General features: G+C 39.3%; 2 protein-coding genes across 3 annotated transcripts in view; one reads left to right on the top strand and one right to left on the bottom strand.

The window, feature by feature from the left end:
* RNF13 (ring finger protein 13) overlaps positions 1–21,348 on the bottom strand; it is a 177,176-nt gene that overhangs the window by 140,763 nt on the left and 15,065 nt on the right. The gene's annotated exons all lie outside the window — the stretch shown is intronic.
* The window catches only part of ANKUB1 (ankyrin repeat and ubiquitin domain containing 1), a 69,635-nt gene continuing 63,794 nt past the window's right edge, over positions 15,508–21,348 (top strand). For both annotated transcript variants that reach the window (XM_063620237.1, XM_063620233.1), the window contains exon 1: positions 15,508–19,507. The gene's annotated coding sequence lies outside the window, so the exon portion shown is untranslated. The remainder of the gene's footprint in view (positions 19,508–21,348) is intronic.

Raw genomic sequence — 21,348 nt, 5'->3', positions numbered from 1 at the left:
ATTGAACAATGAGAACTCATGGACACAGGAAGGGGAACATCACGCTCCGGGGACTGTTGTGGGGTGGGGGGAGGGGGGAGGGACAGCATTAGGAGATATACCTAATGCTAAATGACGAGTTAATGGGTGCAGGAAATCAACATGGCACATGGATACATATGTAACAAACCTGCACATTGTGCACATGTACCCTAAAACCCTAAAGTATAATAAAAAAAAAAAAAAACTAAAAAATAAAAAAAATAAAAAAAATAAATAAATAAATAAATAAAAAAAAAAGAATCTGCCCAGGCCAAGCGTAGCAGCTCACACCTGTAATCCTAACACTCTGGGAGGCCGAGGCAGGTGGATCACCTGAGGTCAGGAGTTCCAGACTAGCCTGGCCAACATGGGGAAACCCTGTCTCTACTAAAAATACAAAAATTAGCCAGGCATGGTAATTTCTGTAGCTGAGTAGCTGCAATCCCAGCTACTCAGGAGGCTGAGGCACGAGAATCGCTTGAACCCGGGAGGCAGAGGTTGCAGTGAGCCGAGGTCATGCCACTGCACTCCAGCCTGAGCAACAGAGCAAGACTCTGTCTCAAAAAAATAAAAATAAAAAAAAGAATCTGTTCAACCTAAACAATTTTACTTCCTCATACTCTACCACTTACCCTTGCTCTGATCAATCAGCTCACTGTTTCCAGCAATCACCTTGCTGGCATTATATCTTCATTCACATGTTACCCAGGAACTAAAATACACTCTCTTCTATCTTCAAAAGAGAATTTGGGGGAAAACTACAAATCCTATGAAATTGTATGCAAAATTTTGTGTATGTTCAACTACACATAGTTTCTGCAAAAAAGATCCACGCTTATTAACATGTTCTCAAATAAGCACATAGGTTTTTTGTTGTTGCTACTGGGTTTTGTTTTGTTTTGTTTTCACTTAAATCTTCCCTTTTCCAGGAAGCCTTCTGAGGAAAAAGGTTAGCAAGCTTAAACTCTTTGATATCTTCTTCTAGCACTTAATCAACTGGATTAAAATAAATGCAGGCTGTCAGCTGTATTACTAGGCAATATTATTTATGGTAAAAATGACTCCTGATTGGTGAAAAGTATTTAAACTGAAAAGACTGTAAGTTAACTATAAAAGCTTATTACAAAAACATAAACAAAAATAGTCTCTGATTCCCTGCAGTGTCTGTTTCTGGAAAGAAAGCATGATGCTCGAGGGAAGCTGGAGTTACTCATGGACTATTAAAAGAAGTGGTTCCTTTCATATGTGACACTCATTTATCTCACTGGTTACAATCCAGTATACTCTTTGGTAGGTATGAAAGGTTTATCTGAATGAATGTAAAGCTTCTCAATGAAGATGCATTTTATGTTGATATGTTGTACTCCCAGTCTCTATCCTCCTACCTCCTACCAAGCTAGTGAACCTGGTACCAGGTAATAGCCCATCAGTTATTGAGAGTGTGGATGCCAATCAGAATCCCTGACCATGCAGGTGGACAGCGAGTGTGGTACCTTTCTCCCCCATTACAATTCTTACTGGCCTCTCATGCTTGAACTTATTCAACTGTTGGAGTCTCTGCATGGACTACGATAAAGTATTGTTTGTCGAGACTCTTATCCCCCAGCAAATAGAATACATCCATCTTGAGGATATTTTTGAACCATTCTGGGAAGCAGAGAACACATAGAAAAAAATCTAGTAAAATCTTGCTGATAACAAACATCTACCCTTTATCCTTTTCCTCCTCCTTGTGCCCTTCCTCCTCCCACTCATATTACCAAAGACAGAATACAACTCTGTATTCATTTTGAGTATGCCTATAATAAAAAAAGTCATACTTCTTCAAAGGAAGAAAGTTCAAAGTAGAGAATATACAAGAAACCCTTGAGAACTACCAAAAAGGCTTCTAGAGATGTGTCCACTACCACCATCCTTGATCACATCTAATTTGGCCTACTATTTGACATAATTCTACTAGTTATTAACAGACATTTTAACTGAAATCAGCTTCCTGACTCTAAAGATTTTTCCAACTGTCAAATTCTAATTTTACTTTCTGTTCAGTCTGTACTGTAACACTTCAGATGTATTCTTGCAAAACTGTTTTAAACCAATTCTAACAAGCCTTTAGCTCTCACTTCAAGTTTACAAGAATTTTCTGGAATAAAAAAATAAATATGATACCACAAGATGGGTGTCTTGCTTGAGGGTAATGCCCCAATTTCTACAAAATTCAACACAATAAACAGAGACAGTACAAGAGGACAGAATGAGGAAATGGCATGAAATTGTTATACATCAAAAGAGATGAGAAACAGTAAACACAAATGCAACATACAGTTCCATTAAATCAACAATAAAAATACATTTTGGGAATAATGGAGACAACAGAAATATGGCCCAGATATTAGATATCCTTTAAAAAAATCCTTAGCTATGATGATAGTATTATGGCTGGTATGGGTTTGGCTGTGTCCCCAACCAAATCACATCTTGAATTCCCAGGTGTTGTGGGAGAAACCTGGTGGGAGGTAATTGAATCATAGGGGGCAGGTCTTTCCCATGCTATTCTCATGATCGTGAGAGTGAGTAAGGCTCAGGAGACCTGATAGGTTTATAAACAGGAGTTTCCCTGAACAAGCTCTTCTCTTCTCTGCCACCATGTGAGATGTGCCTTTCACCCTCCACCATGATTGTGAAGCCTCCCCAGCCACATGGAACTATAAGTGCATTAAACCTCTTTCTTTTGAAAATTGTCCAGTTTAAGGTATGTCTTTAACAGCAACATGAAACATAATTCAGTAAATTGATATCAGTAGAGTGGGGTGCTGCTGAAAAGATACCTGAAAATGTGGAAGCAACTTTGGAACTGGATAACAGGCAGAGGTTGGAACAGTTTGGAGGGCTCAGAAGAAGACAGGAAAATGTGGGAAAATGTGGAGCTTCCTAAAGACTTGTTGAATGGTTTTGACCAAAATGCTGATAGTCATATGGACAATGAAGTCCAGGCTGAAGTGGTCTCAGAAGGAGATGAGGAACTTAGTGGAAACTGGTGAAAAGGTGATTCTTGATATGCTTTAGCAAAGAGACTGGTGGCATTTTGTCCCAGCCCTAGAGATTTGTGGAACTTTTAACTTGAGAGAAATGATTTAGGATATCTGGCAGAAGAAATTTCTAAGCAGTAAACCGTTCAAGAGGTGATTTGAGTGCTCTTAAAAGCATTCAGTTTTATTCATTCACAAAAATACGGTTTGGAATTGGAACTTATGTTTAAGGGAAGCAGAGCATAAAAGTTCAGAAAATTTGCAGCCTGATGATGCAATAGAAAAGAAAAGCCCATTTTCTGAGGAGAAATTCAAGCCAGTTGTAGAAATTTGCTTAAGTAACAAGGAGCCAAATGTTAATTGCCAAGAAAATAGGGAAAATGTCTCCAGGGCATGTCAGAGGTTGTCATGGCAGCCTCTCCCATCACAGGCCCAGAGGCCTAGGAGGAAAAAATGGTTTGCTGGGCTGTGCCCAGGACCTTGCTGCTTTGTGAAGTCTTGGGACTTGATGCCCTGCATCCCAGCCGTGGCTAAACAGGACCCAGGTACAGTTCGGGCCCTGGCTTCAGAGGATGCAAGCCCCAAGCCTTGGCAGTTTCCACGTGGTATTGAGCCTGCGGGTGCACAAAAGTCAAGAACTGAGGCTTGGGAACCTCTGCCTAGATTTCAGAATCTGTATGGAAATGCCTGGATCCCCAGGCAAAAGTTTGCTGCAGGAGCAGAGCCCTCATGGAGAACCTTTGCTAGGGCAGTGTGGAAGAGAAATATGGGGCTGGAGCCCCGACACAGAGTCCCTACTGAGGCACCATCTGGTGGAGCTGTGAGAAGAGGACCACTGTCCTCCAGATGCCAGAATAGTAGATCCACCAACAACTTGCACTGTGCACCTGGAAAAGCCGTAGACACTCAACGCCAGCCCATGAAAGCAGCCAAGAGGAAGGCTGTGCACTGTAAAGCCACCAGGGAGGAGCTGCCCAAGACCATATGAACCTACCTCTTGCATCAGCATGACCTGGATGTGAGACAAGGAGTCAACGGAGATCATTTTGGAGCTTTAAGATTTGACTGCCCTGCTGGATTTTGGACTTGCATGGGGCCTGTAGGCCTTTTTATTTGGCCAATTTCTCCCACTTGGAACAGCTGTATTTACGCAATGCCTGTATTCCCATTGTATCTAGGAAGTGACTGATTGGCTTTTGATTTTACAGGCACATAGGCAGAAGGAACTTGCTTTGTCTCAGATGAGACACTGGAATGTGGACTTTTGAGTTAATGCTGAAATGAATTAAGACTTTGGGGGACTTTTGGAAGGCATGATTGGTTTTGAAATATGAGGACATGAGATTTGGGAGGGGCCAGGGCAGAATGATATGGTTTGGCTGTGTCCTCACCCAAATCTCATCTTGAATTCCCACATGTTGTGGGAGGGACCCAGTAGGAGGTAATTTAATCATGGAGGCAGGTCTGTCCCATGTTATTCTCGTGATAATGAATAAGTCTCACAAGATCTGATGGATTTATAAAGGGGAGTTGCCCTGCACAAGCTCTCTTCTCTTGTATGCCACCATGTGAGACGTGCCTTTCACCCTCTGCCATGATTGTGAGGCCTCCCCAGCCACGTGGAACTGTAAGTCCATTAAACCTCTTTCTTTTGAAAATTGCCCAGTCTCAGGTGTCTTTATCAGCAGTGTGAAAAAGGACTAACACAACAGCTGTATGAAAAAGTCCTTATTCTGGGAGCTATCTATTATAGTAAAGTACTTAGGAAAGAAATGTCATGATATCTGTCATTTAAAGCACTTCAGAAAAAAACACACTATAAATCTAGGTGAAGATTACATTGAGATTCATTACACTATTTCTCTACTTTTCTATATGTTTGAGAATTTATATAATACAAAGTTTATTAAATGCATGAAAAATTATTTTAACTCTTCAGTGATCTTTTCAGAAGACCTTCAGCCTCATTTCTTAATGTGGCATATAGACATAAAATTTACCATTTTAAAAATTTTAAAGTATACAGTTCAGTAACATTAACTATATTCACATTGTTGTGCAAATATTACCACAGTCCATCCCTAGAATTTTCTCATCTTCCCAAACTGAAACCTGGTACACATTAAACATTAATTACCCATGCCTCATCCCCTGGCCACTGGCAAGCACAATTTTACTTTCTGTTTCTATGAAATTCGACTACTCTAAGTACCTAATATAAGTGGAATCATACAATATTTGTCCTTTTGTGACTAGCTTATTTCACTTAGCATGATATCTTGAAGTGTTGTACCACATGTGAAAATTTCCTTCCTTAGCAGGCTGAGTAATATCCCATTATATTTACATACCCCATGTTACTGATCCATTCCTCTCTCAATTGACACTTGGGTTGCTTAGACCTTTTAGCTATTGTCAAAAAAATAACTGAGTTCCTGCTTTAAATTATTGGTGGCATATACCCAGAAGTATTGCCGGATCATATGGTAATTCTACATTTGATTTTTTTTTTTTAAAGAACTGCCATACCATTTTCCAAAGTGGTTGCACCATTTTACTTTCCCACAAATAATGCACAAAGAGTTACTATTTCTTCACATCCTTGCCAAAATTTGTTATTTTATGTTGTTTTCCTTCAAGACCAGAATGAGATACCACTTTACATCTACTTTACGATAGACGTATATATACTATATATACTATATATATATATACACACAAATAGCCATATATATATATATACACACACACACACACATAGCGCCATACTAAAATACATGTAAAGTGGTATCTCATTGTGGTCTTGACTTGCATTTCCCCAATGATTAGTGATGTTGAGCATCTTTTCACATACTTTTTGGCCATTTGTATGTCTTCTTTGGAAAAATGTCTATTTAGCTCCTATGTTCATTTTTTTAATTGGGTTGCTTGGTTTTTTGCCACTGAGTTAACAATCCCATCAAAAAGTGGGCTAAGGACATGAATAGGCAATTCTCAAAAGAAGATACACAAATAGCCAACAAACAAATTAAAAAATGCTCAACATCACTAGTGATCAGAGAAATGCAAATCAAAACCACTATGCAATACCACCTTACTCCTGCAAGAATGGTCATTATCAAAAAAATAAAAAAAAAATGGAGGTTGGCATGGATGTGGTGAAAGGGAACACTTCTACACTGCTGGCAGGAATGTAAACTAGTACAACCACTCTGGAAAACAATGTGGAGATTCCTTAAAGAACCAAAAGTAGAACTACCATTTGATCCAGCAATCCCACTACTGGGGATCCAGCAATCCCACTACTGGGGATCCAGCAATCCCAACCCAGGAGAAAAGTCATTAAAAAAGATTTTTGCACACATGCTTATAACAACACAATTCACAATTGCAAAAATATGGAACCAGCCCAAATGCCCATCAATCAACTGCTGGATAAAGAAATTGTGGTGTATATATATATATATATATATATACACACACACACACACACACACACACACACACAAAATGGAATACTGCTCAGCCATAAAAATGAATGAATTAATGGCATTTGCAGCAACCTAGATAGAACTGGAAACTATTATTCCAAGTGAAGTAACTCAGGAATGGAAAACCAAACATCGTATGTTCTCACTCATTAGTGGGAGCTAAGCTATGAGAATGCAACGGCATAAGAATGATACAATGGACTTTAAGGATTCAGGGGAAAGGGTAGGAGAGGGGTGAGGGTGTATACTGCTCAGGTGATGGGTGCATCAAAATCTCACAAATCACCACTAAAGAACTTACTCATGTAACCAAATACCACCTGTTCCCCAAAAACCTACAGAAATAAAAAAATTTTTAAAAAAGAATTCTCTATATATTCTAGATAGCAATTCCTTATAAAATATATGATTGAAAAGTATTTTCTATCATTTTTTCACCCTGCTGGTACTGTCCTTCAATGCACAAAAAGGTTTTAATTTTCATGAAGTCAAACATCTGTTTTTTTCTTTCGTTGCCTGTGCTTTTGGTGTCGTGTCCAAGAAATTATTGACAATTCCAATGTTGTGAAACTTTCTCTAGGTCTTCCTCTAAGAGTTTTACATAGTAGCTCTTATGTTTAGATCTCTGATCCATTTTGAGTTAACTGTTGCATATGGTATAAGGTAAAGGTCAAATTCATTCTTTTGCATATAGATATTCAGTTTTCCCAACACCATTTGTAGAAAAGACTGTGTACAATGCCTTTCTCCATCAACTGATCTTGACACCTTAGTCCATTTGTGTTGCTATAAAGGAATATCTGAAGCTGGGTAATTTATAAAGAAAAGAGGTTTATTTGGCCCACAGTTCTGTAAGCTGTACAAGAAGCATGGTGCCAACATCTATATCTGGTGAGGACCTCAAGCTGCTTCCATTCATGGCAGAAGGCAAAAGGGAGCCCATCACACAGCAAGAGCAGCAAGTGAGAGAGAGGGAAGAAAGTGCCAAGCTCTTTTCAATCACCAGTTCTCAAAGTAATTAAGAGTGAAATTTCAGTCATTCCCATGAGAACGGCATCAAGCCATTCATGAGGGATCTACCCCCATAATCCAAATAGCTCCCATCAGACCCTACCTCCAATACTGGGGATCAAATATCAATATGAGACTTGGTGGGGCCAGGCAAACCATTTCCAAACCACAGGAGGACTTCTGTCAAAAGTTATTTGAGCATGTATGTGGGGCTTTATTCCTGAGCTCTTTATTCTATTCCATTGCTCTGTATGTCTATTTTTACATCAGTACCACACTATTTTAATTACTGTAATTTTGTAGTTAATTTTTGAAATCAGGAGGTATATGACCTAGAACTTTGTTTTGGCTATTTGGGGTCCCTTGAGATTCCATATATGGTTTAGGATAGATTTTCCTATTTTTGCAAGAAGGTTATTGGGATTTTGATAATATTACATTGAATCCATAGATTGCTTTGGGTAGTACTGACATCTTAACAGTATTAAGTCTATCAATCCATAAACATGGAATGTCTATTCATTTATGTCCTCTTTATTTCAGCAAAGTCTTATAATTTTCAGTGTACAATTCTTCCGCCTCCTTGGTTTAATTTATTATTATTTTACTTTTGTTGATATTGTAAATGGAACTGTTTTCTTAACTTCCTTTTTGGATAGTTCGCTGTCACTTTATAGGAATGCAACTGATTTTTGTGTGTGATTTTGTATTCCCGCAACTTTGCTGAATTCATTTATTATAAATAGTTCTATCAGATATTTTTTCTTTTGTGGAATCTTAGACTGTCCACATGTAAGATCATATAATCTGCTTACAATGGTAATTTTACTTATTCCTTTCTAATTTGGATGGCTTTCATTTCTCTTTCTTGCCTAATTGCTCTGGCTAGTACTTCTGGTACCACAATAAATAGAAACAGCAAAGACAGGAATCCTTGTCTTGTTCCTGATCTTAGAGGAAAAGCTTTCAGTCTTTTATGACCGATTATATTAGTTGTCGGTTTTTTACACATGGCCTTTATTCTGTTGAGGTAGTCTCCTATTTTCAGTTTGTTGGGTGTTTTATCATGAAAGAGTGTTAAATTCTGTGAAATGCTTTTTCTGCATCTATTGGAATGATTATGTGTTTTTATTCTCTTAATGTGGTACATTACATTGATTATAACACTTTTCACATGTAGAACCATCCTTGCATTCCAGGAATAAGTCCAACTTGGTCATGTGTATAATGCTTTTAATGTGCTGCTGAATTCAGTTTGCTAGCATTTTGTTGAGGATTTTTACATCAGCAGTCATAAGAGATAATGGTCTGCCTGGCCAAAATGGTGCAACCCTGCCTCTACTAAAAATACAAAAATTAGCTGGGTGTGGTGACAGGCACCTGTAATCCCAGCTACTCGGGAGGCTGAGGCAGGAGAATCTCTTAAACCTGGGAGGCGAAGGTTGCAGTGAGCCAAGATCGCACCATTGCACTCCAGCCTAGGCAACAGAGCGAGGCTCCGTCTCAAAAAAAAAAAAGAGAGAGAGAGAGAAAGATAAGTTCTGTAGTTTTCTTTTCTTTCTATTTTTAGTATCCTTGTCTGACTTTGGTACCAGGGCAAGTTTGGCCCCTTAGAATGAGTTAGGAGGTGTTCCCCCTTTATCAGTTTTTTGGGAAGAGTTTGAGAAAAATTGATGTTGATTCTTCCTTAAATATTTGGTAGAATTCACCAATGAAGCCATCTGCTCCCAGGCTTTTCTTTCTTGGAATGTTTTTGATTATTGCTTCAATCTCCCATAGGTCTGTGCAAGCTTTCTATTTTTTCATGATTCAGTCTTGGGAGGTTGTGTATTTCCAGGTATTCATCCATTTCATCTAGGTTATCCAATTTCTTGGCATACAATTGTTTAAAGTACTTTTACAATCCTTTTTATTTCTATAAAACTGGTAGTTATGTCCCCTCTTTCACTTCTGATTTTAGTTGAGTCTCCTCTCTTGTTTTCTTCAATCAGTATAATGAAAGATTTGTTAATTTCATAGATTTTTTTTAAAAACCAATTCTTGGTTTGGCTGAGTTTTCTCTTGGCCTTATTTTTGGGAAACTGAGCAAACTGGCTGGCACACATGATTATTTGTATGGTTTTAGAGGATAAATGACAGTTACTTGTCTAATGCTGGTCACTGAAAAATTTGAAAATTTCCCAAGCATCACACTAAATCCTAACTTCACATTTAAATCTGTGACAATGAATTTTTAAGACCAGTATTTCTTTCAGGAAATTCACTTCCAAATAAATTTTAATTCTGAAGATGAGTCAACAGTGTGATACCACCTGCTTCACTGCCAAATAACACTCATGAAACAGCCAACCATCTCCATAAGAAATCCACCAAGTAAGCTCAGATTCCACTGGTTCTGAAGCTACATTCCTGACCTTCACTGGCATCTCGAGAACTTGGACCAAAATATTCCACTACTAAAAGAATTGTTATCTTTTCCTAATTTGCGAAAAGAATATGCAAAGAGTAATTTCCATTTTTTTCAAGAAATGTACCTTATACTACAATAATCATCAAAAGAATATGTACTGTACCAAGCACTAACAGAAAAAAATCAGTGAACAATTAATTAACTATTTTAGTGGAAAATTTATAATAGCCAGTCACACACCATTTAATAGGTTATTTTTCCTACAAATGTGATTATGGTCACATATGTATATAACATATATACGGCACTATAAAATTTCCTCCAAAATAGTGTTCTCAGCTCACACACCACCTAAATATATCAATAACTTCCTAGTGTTCCTTAAAAAGCATCAAGATTTCCAGGAATTCTGGCAACTAGAACTTCTAACACATACTGTATTAGTCCATTTTCATACTGCTATGAACAAATATCTGCCCCTGGACCCTCCCAAATCTCATGTCCTCATATTTCAAAACCAATCATGCCTTCCCAACCGTCCCCCAAAGTCTTAATTCATTCCAGCATTAACTCAAAAGTCCACAGTCCAAAGTCTCATCTCAAACAAGGTAAGTCCGTTCCGCCTATGAGCCTGTAAAATCAAAAGCAAGTTAATTATTTCCTAGATACAATGAGGGGACAGGCATTGGTTAAATACACCCATTCCAAATGAGAGAAACTGGCAGAAACAAGGGGGCTACAGGGTCCATGCAAGTCTGAAATTTGATAGCAGGGCAATCAAATCTTAAAGCTCCAAAATGATCTCCTTTGACTCCATGACTCATATCCAGCTCATGCTGAGGAAGAGGTGGGCTCCTGCAGACTTGGGCAGATCTGCCCCTGTGGCTTTGCAGGGTACGGCCCCCTTCCTGGTTGCTTTCATGGGCTGGCGTTGAGTGTCTAAAGCTTTTCCAAGCATGTGATGCAAGCCGTTGGTGGATCTACCATTCTGGAGTCTGGAGAACAGTGGCCCACTTCTCACAGCTCCACTAGGCAGTCCCCAGTAGGGACTCTGTGTGGGGGGCTCCAACCCTGTATTTCCCTTCCACACTGCCCTAGGAAAAGTTCTCCATGAGGGCTTCACCCCCGCAGCAAACTTCTGTCTGGACATCCAGGCAGTTCCATACATTCTCTGAATTCTAAATGAAGATTCCCAAACCTCAGTTCTTGACTTCTGTGCACCTGCAGGCTCAACACCACATGGAAGCTGTCAACACTTGGGGCTTGCCCCCTCTGAAGCCAGGGCCCGAACTGTACCTTGGTCCCTTTTTGCCACAGCTAGGACCTAGGACACCAAGTCCCAAGACTTCACAAAGCAGCAAGGCCCTGGGCACAGCCCAGCAAACCACTTTTTCCTCCTAGGCCTCTGGGCCTGTGATAGGAGGGGCTGCCATGAAGACCTCTGACATGCCCTGGAGACATTTTCCCTATTTTCTTGGCAATTAACATTTGGCTCCTTTTTACTTAAGCAAATTTCTACAGCTGGCTTGAAATTCTCCTCAGAAAATGGGTTTTTCTTTTCTATTGCATCATCAGGCTGCAAATTTTCCAAACCTTCATGCTCTGCTTCCCTTTTAAACTTAAACTCCAATTTCAAACCGTATCTTTGTGAATGAATAAAACTGAATGCTTTTAAGAGCACTAAAGTCACCTCTCGAACAGTTTACTGCTCAGAAATTTCTTCCGCCAGATTCCCTAAATCATCTCTCTCAAGTTAAAAGTTCCAGAAATCTCTAGGGCAGGGACAAAATGCCACCAGTCTCTTTGCTAAAGCATATCAAGAATCACCTTTTCACCAGTTTCCACTAAGTTCCTCATCTCCTTCTGAGACCACTTCAGCCTGGACTTCATTGTCCATATGACTATCAGCATTTTGGTCAAAACCATTCAACAAGTCTTTAGGAAGCTCTATATTTTCCCTCATTTTCCTGTCTTCTTCTGAGCCCTCCAAACTGTTCCAACCTCTGCCTGTTATCCAGTTCCAAAGTCACTTCCCTTTTAAACATAAGTTTTCGGGTATCTTAGTAGCAGTACCCACTCCATTGGTACCAATTTACTACGTTAGTCCATTTTCATACTGCTATGATGACATACTCAAGACTGGGTAATGTATAAAGAAAAAGAGGTTTAATGGACTGACAGCTCTACATGGCTGGAGAGGTCTCAGAATCATGGCAGAACGCAAAGGAGAAGCAAAGGCATGTCTTACATGGCGGCAAGCAAGAGAGCATGTGCAAGAGAACTTCCCTTTTATAAAATCATCAGTTCACATGAGACTTATTCACCATCATGAGCACAGCACCGAAAAAAACCACCCCATGATTCAATTACCTCCCACCAGGTCCCTCCCACTACACATGGGGGTTATAAGAGCTACAATTCAAAATGTGATTTGGGTGGGAACACAGCCAAACCATATCACATACTATATTTAAATCCCCATAGTTTTTTAAAGCTTTTAAAGACACTGGATCAGAAGTTGTCATAAGCAAAAGTGTTACATCATAAATCAAAACAAAACAAAAACAACAATAATAGGGCTTCTCTTTTTAAGCAAAAATAAGATGTCCAATATGTTTTGCAAGAAAGCAGAAGTTTGCCCAGCAAATTCCTCTAACACAAAGCCTTCCAAAGTAAAAGCAAGCATAATCTAAGATTTTTAACTACCACAATCAACCAAAGCCAAATTTTTTCACCTATGCAATAAATGTTTTACAATTTGATTTTTCAACAAATGAAACAAAATGATCAATTTTTTACCTTTAATAGATTAAGAAAAAACAGGTTTTTCCGGCCGGGCACAGTGGCTCACACCTGTAATCCCAACACTTTGGGAGGCCGAGGCAGGAGGATCGCCTGAGGTCAGGAGTTCGAGACCAGCCTGGCCAACATGACAAAACTCTGTCTCTACTGAAAATACAAAAATTAGCCGAACCTGGTGGCTCGCGCCTGTAATCCCAGCTACTTGGGAGGCTGAGGCAGGAGAATTTCTTGAACCTGGGAGGAAGAGGTTGCAGTGAGCCACGATCGCCACTGCACACCAGCCTAGGTGACAAAGCTAGACTCCATCTCAAAAAGAAATAGGTTTTTCCAAAATATCAAATTCTTTCCAATCTCAGGGCCTTCATACCAATTGTTCTCAATCCCAAAGTTACAGTTTCTCATTCAGTGTATATGAGATGTGATCTGGCCATCTATACTATTCACAGCATTAACATGTACTCCAGGTGATTCTTATAAATGGAAAATACATTTTTAGTTCAGTATATCAGAAATCTCTCAGCGCCTGTGACAAAAATAAATGTTCCCAGGCCCCTCCCCTTGAGATGCAGACAGAAAACCTATAATTTGACTTTAAAAAAAGTTCCCTATTGAATTCGTATAATTAAGTCAAATTTGGAAAGCACTGTTTTGAACCAAAGATTGGCAAGTGGCGTACCAAGTCATTATTCATAAACTTCTTGCAAGTCAATGGGCAGTGGGTAGAGGGTCAAACTACAGAAGAAAAAAAAGAGAGAGAAAGAGATAGGAGTGCTAACAAAAACAGACTTCATAATTCTTTCAAATACCACTGTTGTCACCAGTACCACAGGTTGCCAACCCTAGCAATAAGCCACAAAGCAAACAAGAAAAAGACCATTGACAATAAAATTGCTTTCATGAACAGCAGAATATTAAACACTATTTAGGGAAAGATGGTAGAAAATTCTGGTTTTCTTGATTATCAAAATATCAAATATCATGCACAGTGTACTTGAAGGTATTAATGTCATCTATCTCCCAAACCAGAATGTTTTATTTTCATGATTCCTCACATAAATGTCACCATCACTGTATCCAACATTGACAGAAAACTTAATTTTGTGCTAGGCAGTGTGTTAAAGCATCTGACATTAATGTTTTTCCTTCTAATCATCAGAACAACATTGTAAAATAAAACAAAAACAACACAGGAAAATAGTAACTTGCACTGTCACTCCATTTTCCCTATTTTAGGGGATTCAACTTCTATGTTTAAGTGCTAGAGTCTAACTGACTGACTAAATGAACCAGTTCCCTCACCCCAATTCCTCCTTTAATTTTTGCAATTTCTGAACAAAAAGCTGAGAAGTCCAATGACTCACACTTAGTTCAGGTGTTAAACATGAAACTTAACATGGCTTACCATGGTAATGGTGGAGCACCAGATCAAGTTACACCATTCCCATTGATTATAACAACTGTTTCTTTAAAAAAAAAAAAAAAAAAAAAAAAAAAAGAGAGATAGGGTCTTGCCTTGCTGCCCAGGCTGGTCTTGAACTCTTGGCCTCAAGCGATCCTCCCACCTTGGCCTCCCAAAATGCTAGGATAACAGGCATGAGCTACCACGCTCAGCCTATAACAACTGTTTATTTAAAATATCACCCACAGCCCTGTTCTTGGTCTTTTCTGGACACCACACTCCCCTGGCAAGTGTTTGCAGCCTGCCTATGCACCTACCATGCCTCACTCTTCTTATAATCATCTTTCCTTTTTTTATTATAATACGACTTTCTATCACACTATAATACTTGTTATGTTTATTGTTTAGTGTTCAGCTTTGCCACAAAAATATATGCTCCTCAAAGACAGGAATCTTTATTTTATGGATGTATCACAAGTACCTAAAGAGTGCCTAGCATGTATTAGGTGTTTAATATTAATATTTATAGACTGAATGCCTACATAGCCTCTCTTGGTATCTTCTGCAGAGCCTCTATGCTAAAAAAAAAAATTTAAGACCTTAACATTAAAAATGTTAAAAGTTTATATATACTTTATATATACAGTCATCCTTGGTATCTGTGAGAGATTGGTGCCAGGACTGCCCGCTCATACTAAAATCTATGGATGGTCAAGTTTCTTACCACAGATGGTATAATATTTGCATACAACCTATGCACATCCTTCTATATACTTTAAATCATCTCTAGATTCGTTGTAATACTGAATACAGTGTAAATGCTATGTAAATAGTTGTTATACCATATTGTTTAACATGTTCAGTACAGATGCAACCATCCATTTTTTTTCCTGAATATTTTGAATACTGGTTGAATCCACAGATACAGAGTAACGGATACAGAGGGCCAACTGTAAGTTAATATTTAAAAATATGTAAATATGGCTAGGCATGGTGGCTAATGCCTGTAATCCCAGCACTTTGGGAGGCTGAGATAGGTGGACTGCTTGAGCCCAGAAGTTCAAGACCAGCCTGGCCAAGATGGCAAAACTCTGTCTCTACAAAAAATACAAAAATTAGCTAGACATAGTGGCATGCGCACATAGTCCCAGCTACTCAGGAGGCTGAGGCGTGAGGATCGTTTGAGCCCAGGAAGCAGAAGTTGCAGTGAGACAAGATCGTACCTCTGCACTCCAGCCTCGGTGACAGAGCAAGACCCTGTCTCAAAACGAAACATAAATACTATGAAATAATAAATTAATTTGCTGAATCATGTAAACTCTGGATGGTGGGACTCTGTGGTTTTTGTTCTTCTTTATATTTATCTGCATGTTTCATAATAAAAAACTAAAACTCCCTAGACAATTTCATTTTACATAATATATACAGGAGACTAGAAGAAAATACATGAAAATATTAAGAGAAATCTGTTCTACTTGCTCAAGTTTTCTAAGTGTGCATTACTTTTATATAGCAAAATATTTCTTAAATGAGCAAGCAACAAGTCTTTTAATTCACAAGTTTATTCATAATTTGGAGGAGATGAAATGATTTGAAGTAAAATGTGTAATCAAAAAAGAGGGCAGATCTTGAGCAGAGTTAACAAATCTGAGCTGTCATTTTCTGTCTGTAAGCCTTTAATTATACTCAAAAGACTCCACCCTACACTATAGTCCTTATAGTTATTATTGCCATAAAGGTCAAATGTAGCAGCCACTTGGGCTCTGAAGCATCTGCATTCATTAGCAACACATCATAATCAACCACAGGTGATAGCTTAATTAATTGTGATGCCATGGATTACCAGCATTCCATTTCCCTCTGACAAGGAGCTTAGCACTGTGCTCAGGCCCAAAGGCATAACCACCCAAATGCCAAAATCTCAGAATTTCAGATCTATCTGCTGGAGCCACTCCAGACACCAATTCTGTACCAGTAGAGATTCAAACAGGAGAAACTATTCAGTAAGTTAAACAAAAGGTATTCAATATAAATGATTATTAAGCTATGATAGGACAGTAAATATAAAGATACAAAGAGGGGTAGGGAAGGGCAGGAGAGAGGGATTCCAAAAAGGCATCAGGAAACTTCTAAGAGTGATGAATATGTTCATTAACTTCATTATATAGGTGGTTTCATGATTATATAAATATATCAGAACTTATCAAAGTATATACACTTTACGTAGTTTATTGTATGTGAATTATAAGTCAGTAAAGCTGTTTTTAGTTTTTCAGAGAAAAGGAATTATTAAACTATAAGAAAGTAACACGGAGGGAGACGATTACAAAGAAACAAACTTGGAAGAGAGCCTGAGGCTGAAATTCAGTTTTCATTGGAGCAGGTGTGGTTGCAGCACACTAGGTAACAGAGAATCTCATTGGGTTGACCAGACCAGAGCTGGTCCAAGGTTGCCCGGCAAACAATAAACAGCCCACTGGGGTGATGATGGGTAGGTGTGCAGGCAGTCAGGGCACAGCTGCAGGCACCAGGCCTGGAATGTACAACATCTGCGTCAAGAGGGTTGCTGGAGGTGGGGCACGGTGGCTCATACCTGTAATCCCAGCACTCTGGGAGGCCGAGGTAGGCGGATCACCTGAGGTCAGCGGTTTGAGACCAGCCTGGACAACACGGTGAAATCCTGTCTCTACTAAAAATACAAAAATTAGCCAGGTGTGGTGGTGCCTGTAATCCCATCTACTTATGAGGCTGAATCACTTGAGCCCAGGAGGCAGAGGTTGCAGTGAGCAGAGAATGTGCCACTGCACTCCAGCCTGGGCAATAGAGCAAGACTCAGCCTTAAAAAAAAAAAAAGGGTTGCTGGAGCCTGGGCAACATAGCAAGACTCTGTCTCTACAAAAAATACAAAAATTAGCCAGGTGTGGTGGCATGCGCCTATAGTCCCAGCTACTGAGAAGGCTAAGGCAGAAGGATTGCTTGAGCCCAGGATTTGAGGCTGCAGTGAGCTATGATCGCCAGTGCACTCCAGCCTGAGCAACAGGGAAAGACTTTGTCTCTTAAAAAAAAAAAAAATCAGGAAAAATAACTAACAGGTAGTAGGCTTAATATGTGGGTGATGAAATAATCTAGTCAGCAAACTCCAGTGACACAAGTTTACCTATATAACAAACCTGCACATGTACCCCTGAACTTAAAATAAGTTAAATTAAACAAAAAAAAAAAAAAGAGGATGACCTCTGACCTAGTTTTCTTTTGGAGTTTTTTGATACAGACATACTTACAAATGGACATTAACTAGACATACTCATATAATCCTGTATATGTCTGTTTATCAATCTATATCTTTAAAAAACAAAAAAAGGCCCAAACGAAACCAAGGACAGAGGTCATTTCCTTTCACAAAAAAAAATATATTTTTTCTAGTCTAGGATATTATCCATCTATGTTTTTAAATGAAAATGTTTTACATTATACAACAATTTGATTGTTACACTTATCAGCTTCTAGAGGCTGCCAACATCCTTGGCTTGTAGCCTCTTCTTCCATCTTCAATGCCAGCAATGGCAGATTAATTCCTTCTTATAGCACATTATTCCAAACTCCTCTTCTGCCTCCCTCTTCCATTTTTAAGGACACTTGTGATTACGCTGGGCCCACACAGATAATCTTCCCAACCCAAGGTCCTTAATCACATCTGCAAAGTTCCTTTTCTCATACAAGGTAACATATTCACAGATTCCAAGTATTATGATACGGACATCTTTGGGCAGTCGTTATTCTGCCTACCATGGTAATTATCACATTTCTTGGCAACATTCTAATTTATTCATTTACTTATTTATATCAGTGTGGAATCACAGATTACTGTTTTATTCAATGGGTTATAATCTGCTATTGTATTATTATTTTGATGTTCAATTGTTTGGCCAGTGGAGGCTTATTCAAGCGAGCTTTTGTGTCTTTTTGATGTGTTCCCAACATTCTTGAGCACCTCCTTGTTTTCTGGCACAAGCTTTTCCAGTCCTGTCTTGTACTTTTCCTGCCCCAGCCCTGAAATCAGCCATTTCTTTAAAGAGAATATTGTTGTTTATAGGAATATACAGCATCAGAGAAACAACTTTCTCTCAAATAACAAAAAACATAAAAGTCTTTGTACTGTTTTTACAACTTTAACTCTGTAGTTACTTCAAAATTTTAACATGTTATTTTATTTTAATAACATAATGTCTTCCAAAGTTCAAAGTAATCACCTGTATCATATTGTATTATGATTTGCATGCTTTTTTACTTGAAATTATAACAAACATTTTCCCTTGTTGTTCAAACTCTTCATAACCACTATGTTAACAGCTACTTTGTACTGCTTTTATATGGCTGACACATGACTTTGTCTACTTTCTTGCTGTACAACATTGAATTGAATTCAACTCTTACTATTACAAATAATTTTCCAGTGAATATAAATCCTTCCATACTTCTGATTATCTTCTTGGGATAGATTCCTTGACATGGAATCACTACACCAAAGAAACATTTTAAGACTTCATACATATTGCCCAATTGCTTTCCAGAAAAGAACATTCCTATTTATATTTCCAAATAAATGCGCATTTCTTTGTATCGATTCTCCCTTTTTGGTTTTTTGTTGGTGTTAGGTGAAATTATACATGACAAAAATAGCTAATATCAAATGCTTACTACATATCTGGCTCAGTACTTCATATAATTTCTTTTAACCCTCACAACTCTATAGTAGGTTCCACTGTCTTTCCATAAATATAGGAATAAAAACTTAGCTCAACAGCACAAAGTGCTTAAAACAGTGCCTAACACACAGCAAGCACTTTATAAATATTTCCTCTTATTTTTAAGTGTTTTAAGTGTTCAGTTACTTGCCCAGTAACACTTACCTCTTAAATAGTAAAGCTAGGATTCAATTAAAAGTCTGTGTCATGAAATACTGCTCTTCCCAAATCATCCAAGTATTGCATAAATTTGCATTTCTTTAATTACTTATGAGGTTGAAATTGTTCACATTTCTATTCATAATGAAATTTTAAGGCTATTTGAAAACTTCAAGAAAAACAGAAAAACTAATGTATATTAATGGTAATTTACATATTCAAATTAGCTTCTGTTCTAATTTTATCTTTATCATTCATGGATCTCTGTACCAGACTCTGTGATAAATATGGTTTATCCCTGAGGCTTTCTCTGTAACAACAAAATTAAGTTGCAAAATAATTATAACGGGTGGAGCCAAGATGGCCGAATAGGAACAGCTCCGGTCTCCAGCTCCCAGCCCCAGCGACACAGAAGACGGGTGATTTCTGCATTTCTGCTTGAGGTACCGGTTTCATCTCACTAGGGAGTGCCTAACAGTGGGTTCAGGACAGTCGGTGAAGCGCACTGTGCGCGAGCCGAAGCAGGGCGAGGCATTGCCTCACTCGGGAAGCGCAAGGGGTCAGGGAGTTCCCTTTCCTAGTCAAAGAAAGGGAAAAAAGACGGCACCTGGAATATCGGGTCAGTCCCGTCCTAATACTGCGCTTTTCCAACGGGCCTGGAAAACGGCACACTAGGAGATTGTGTCCCGCACCTGGCTCGGAGGGTCCTACGCCCACAGAGTCTTGCTGATTGCTAGCACAGCAGTCTGAGATCACCCTGCAAGGCGGCAACGAGGCTGGGGGAGGGGCGCCCGCCATTGCCCAGGCTTGCTTAGGTAAACAAAGCAGCCAGGAAGCTCGAACTGGGTGGAGCCCACCACAGCTCAAGGAGGCCCGCCTGCCTCTGTAGGCTCCACCTCTGGGGGCAGGGCACAGACAACCAAAAACTCAGCGAGAACCTCCACAGCCTTAAATGTCCCTGTCTGACTGACAGCTTTGAAGAGAGTAGTGGTTCTCCCAGCACGCAGCTGGAGATCTGAGAACGGACAGACTGCCTCCTAAAGTGGGTCCCTCACCCCTGAGCAGCCTAACTGGGAGGCACCCCCCCAGTGGGACAGACTGACACCTCATTCAACCGGGTACTCCTCTGAGACAAAACTTTCAGAGGAACTATCAGACAGCTGAATTTGTGGTCTCACGAAAATCCGCTGTTCTGCAGCCACCGGTGCTGACACCCAGCCAAACAGGGTCTGGAGTGGACCTCTAGTAAACTCCAACAGACCTGCAGCTGAGGGTCTTGTCTGGTAGAAGGAAAATTAACAAACAGAAAGGACATCCACACCAAAAACCCATCTGTACATCACCATCATCGAAGACAAAAAGTAGACAAAACCACAAAGATGGGGAAAAAACAGACCAAAAAAACTGGAAACTCTAAAAAACAGAGCACCTCTCCTCCTCCAAAGGAACGCAGTTCCTCACCAGCAACGGAACAAAGCTGGATGGAGGATGACTTTGATGAGTTGAGAGAAGAAGGCTTCAGACGATCAAACTACTCTGAGCTACGAGAGGAAATTCAAAACAATAGCAAAGAAGTTAAAAACTTTGAAAAAAAATTAGAAGAATGGATAACTAGAATAACCAATGGAGAGAAGGGCTTAAAGGAGATGATGGAGCTGAAAGCCAAGTTTCGAGAACTACGCGAAGAATGCAGAAGCCTCAGTAGCAGATGCGATCAACTGGAAGAAAGGGTATCGCTGATAGAAGATGAAATGAATGAAATGAAGAGAGAAGGGAAGTTTAGAGAAAAAAGAATAAAAAGAAATGAACAAAGCCTCCAAGAAATTTGGGACTATGTGAAAAGACCAAACCTACGTCTGATTGGTGTACCTGAAAATGATGGGGAGAATGGAACCAAGTTGGAAAACACTCTGCAAGATATTATCCAGGAGAACTTCCCCAATCTAGCAAGGCAGGCCAGCATTCAGATTCAAGAAATACAGAGAACGCCACAAAGATACTCCTCGAGAAGGGCAACTCCAAGACACATAATTGTCAGATTCACCAAAGTGGAAATGAAGGAAAAAATGTTAAGAGCAGCCAGAGAGAAAGGTCGGGTTACCCACAAAGGGAAGCCCATCAGACTAACAGCTGATCTCTCAGCAGAAACTCTACAAGCCAGAAGAGAGTGGGGGCCGATATTCAACATTCTTAAAGAAAAGAATTTTCAACCCAGAATTTCCTATCCCGCCAAACTAAGCTTCATAAGTGAAGGAGAAATAAAATACTTTACAGACAAGCAAAC

Source organism: Symphalangus syndactylus, chromosome 17, assembly GCF_028878055.3.
Source record: "Symphalangus syndactylus isolate Jambi chromosome 17, NHGRI_mSymSyn1-v2.1_pri, whole genome shotgun sequence".
NCBI classification, from domain to species: Eukaryota; Metazoa; Chordata; class Mammalia; order Primates; family Hylobatidae; genus Symphalangus; species Symphalangus syndactylus.
Note: the sequence above shows the minus strand (reverse complement) of the source record. Positions and strands in the feature narration are given on the sequence as shown.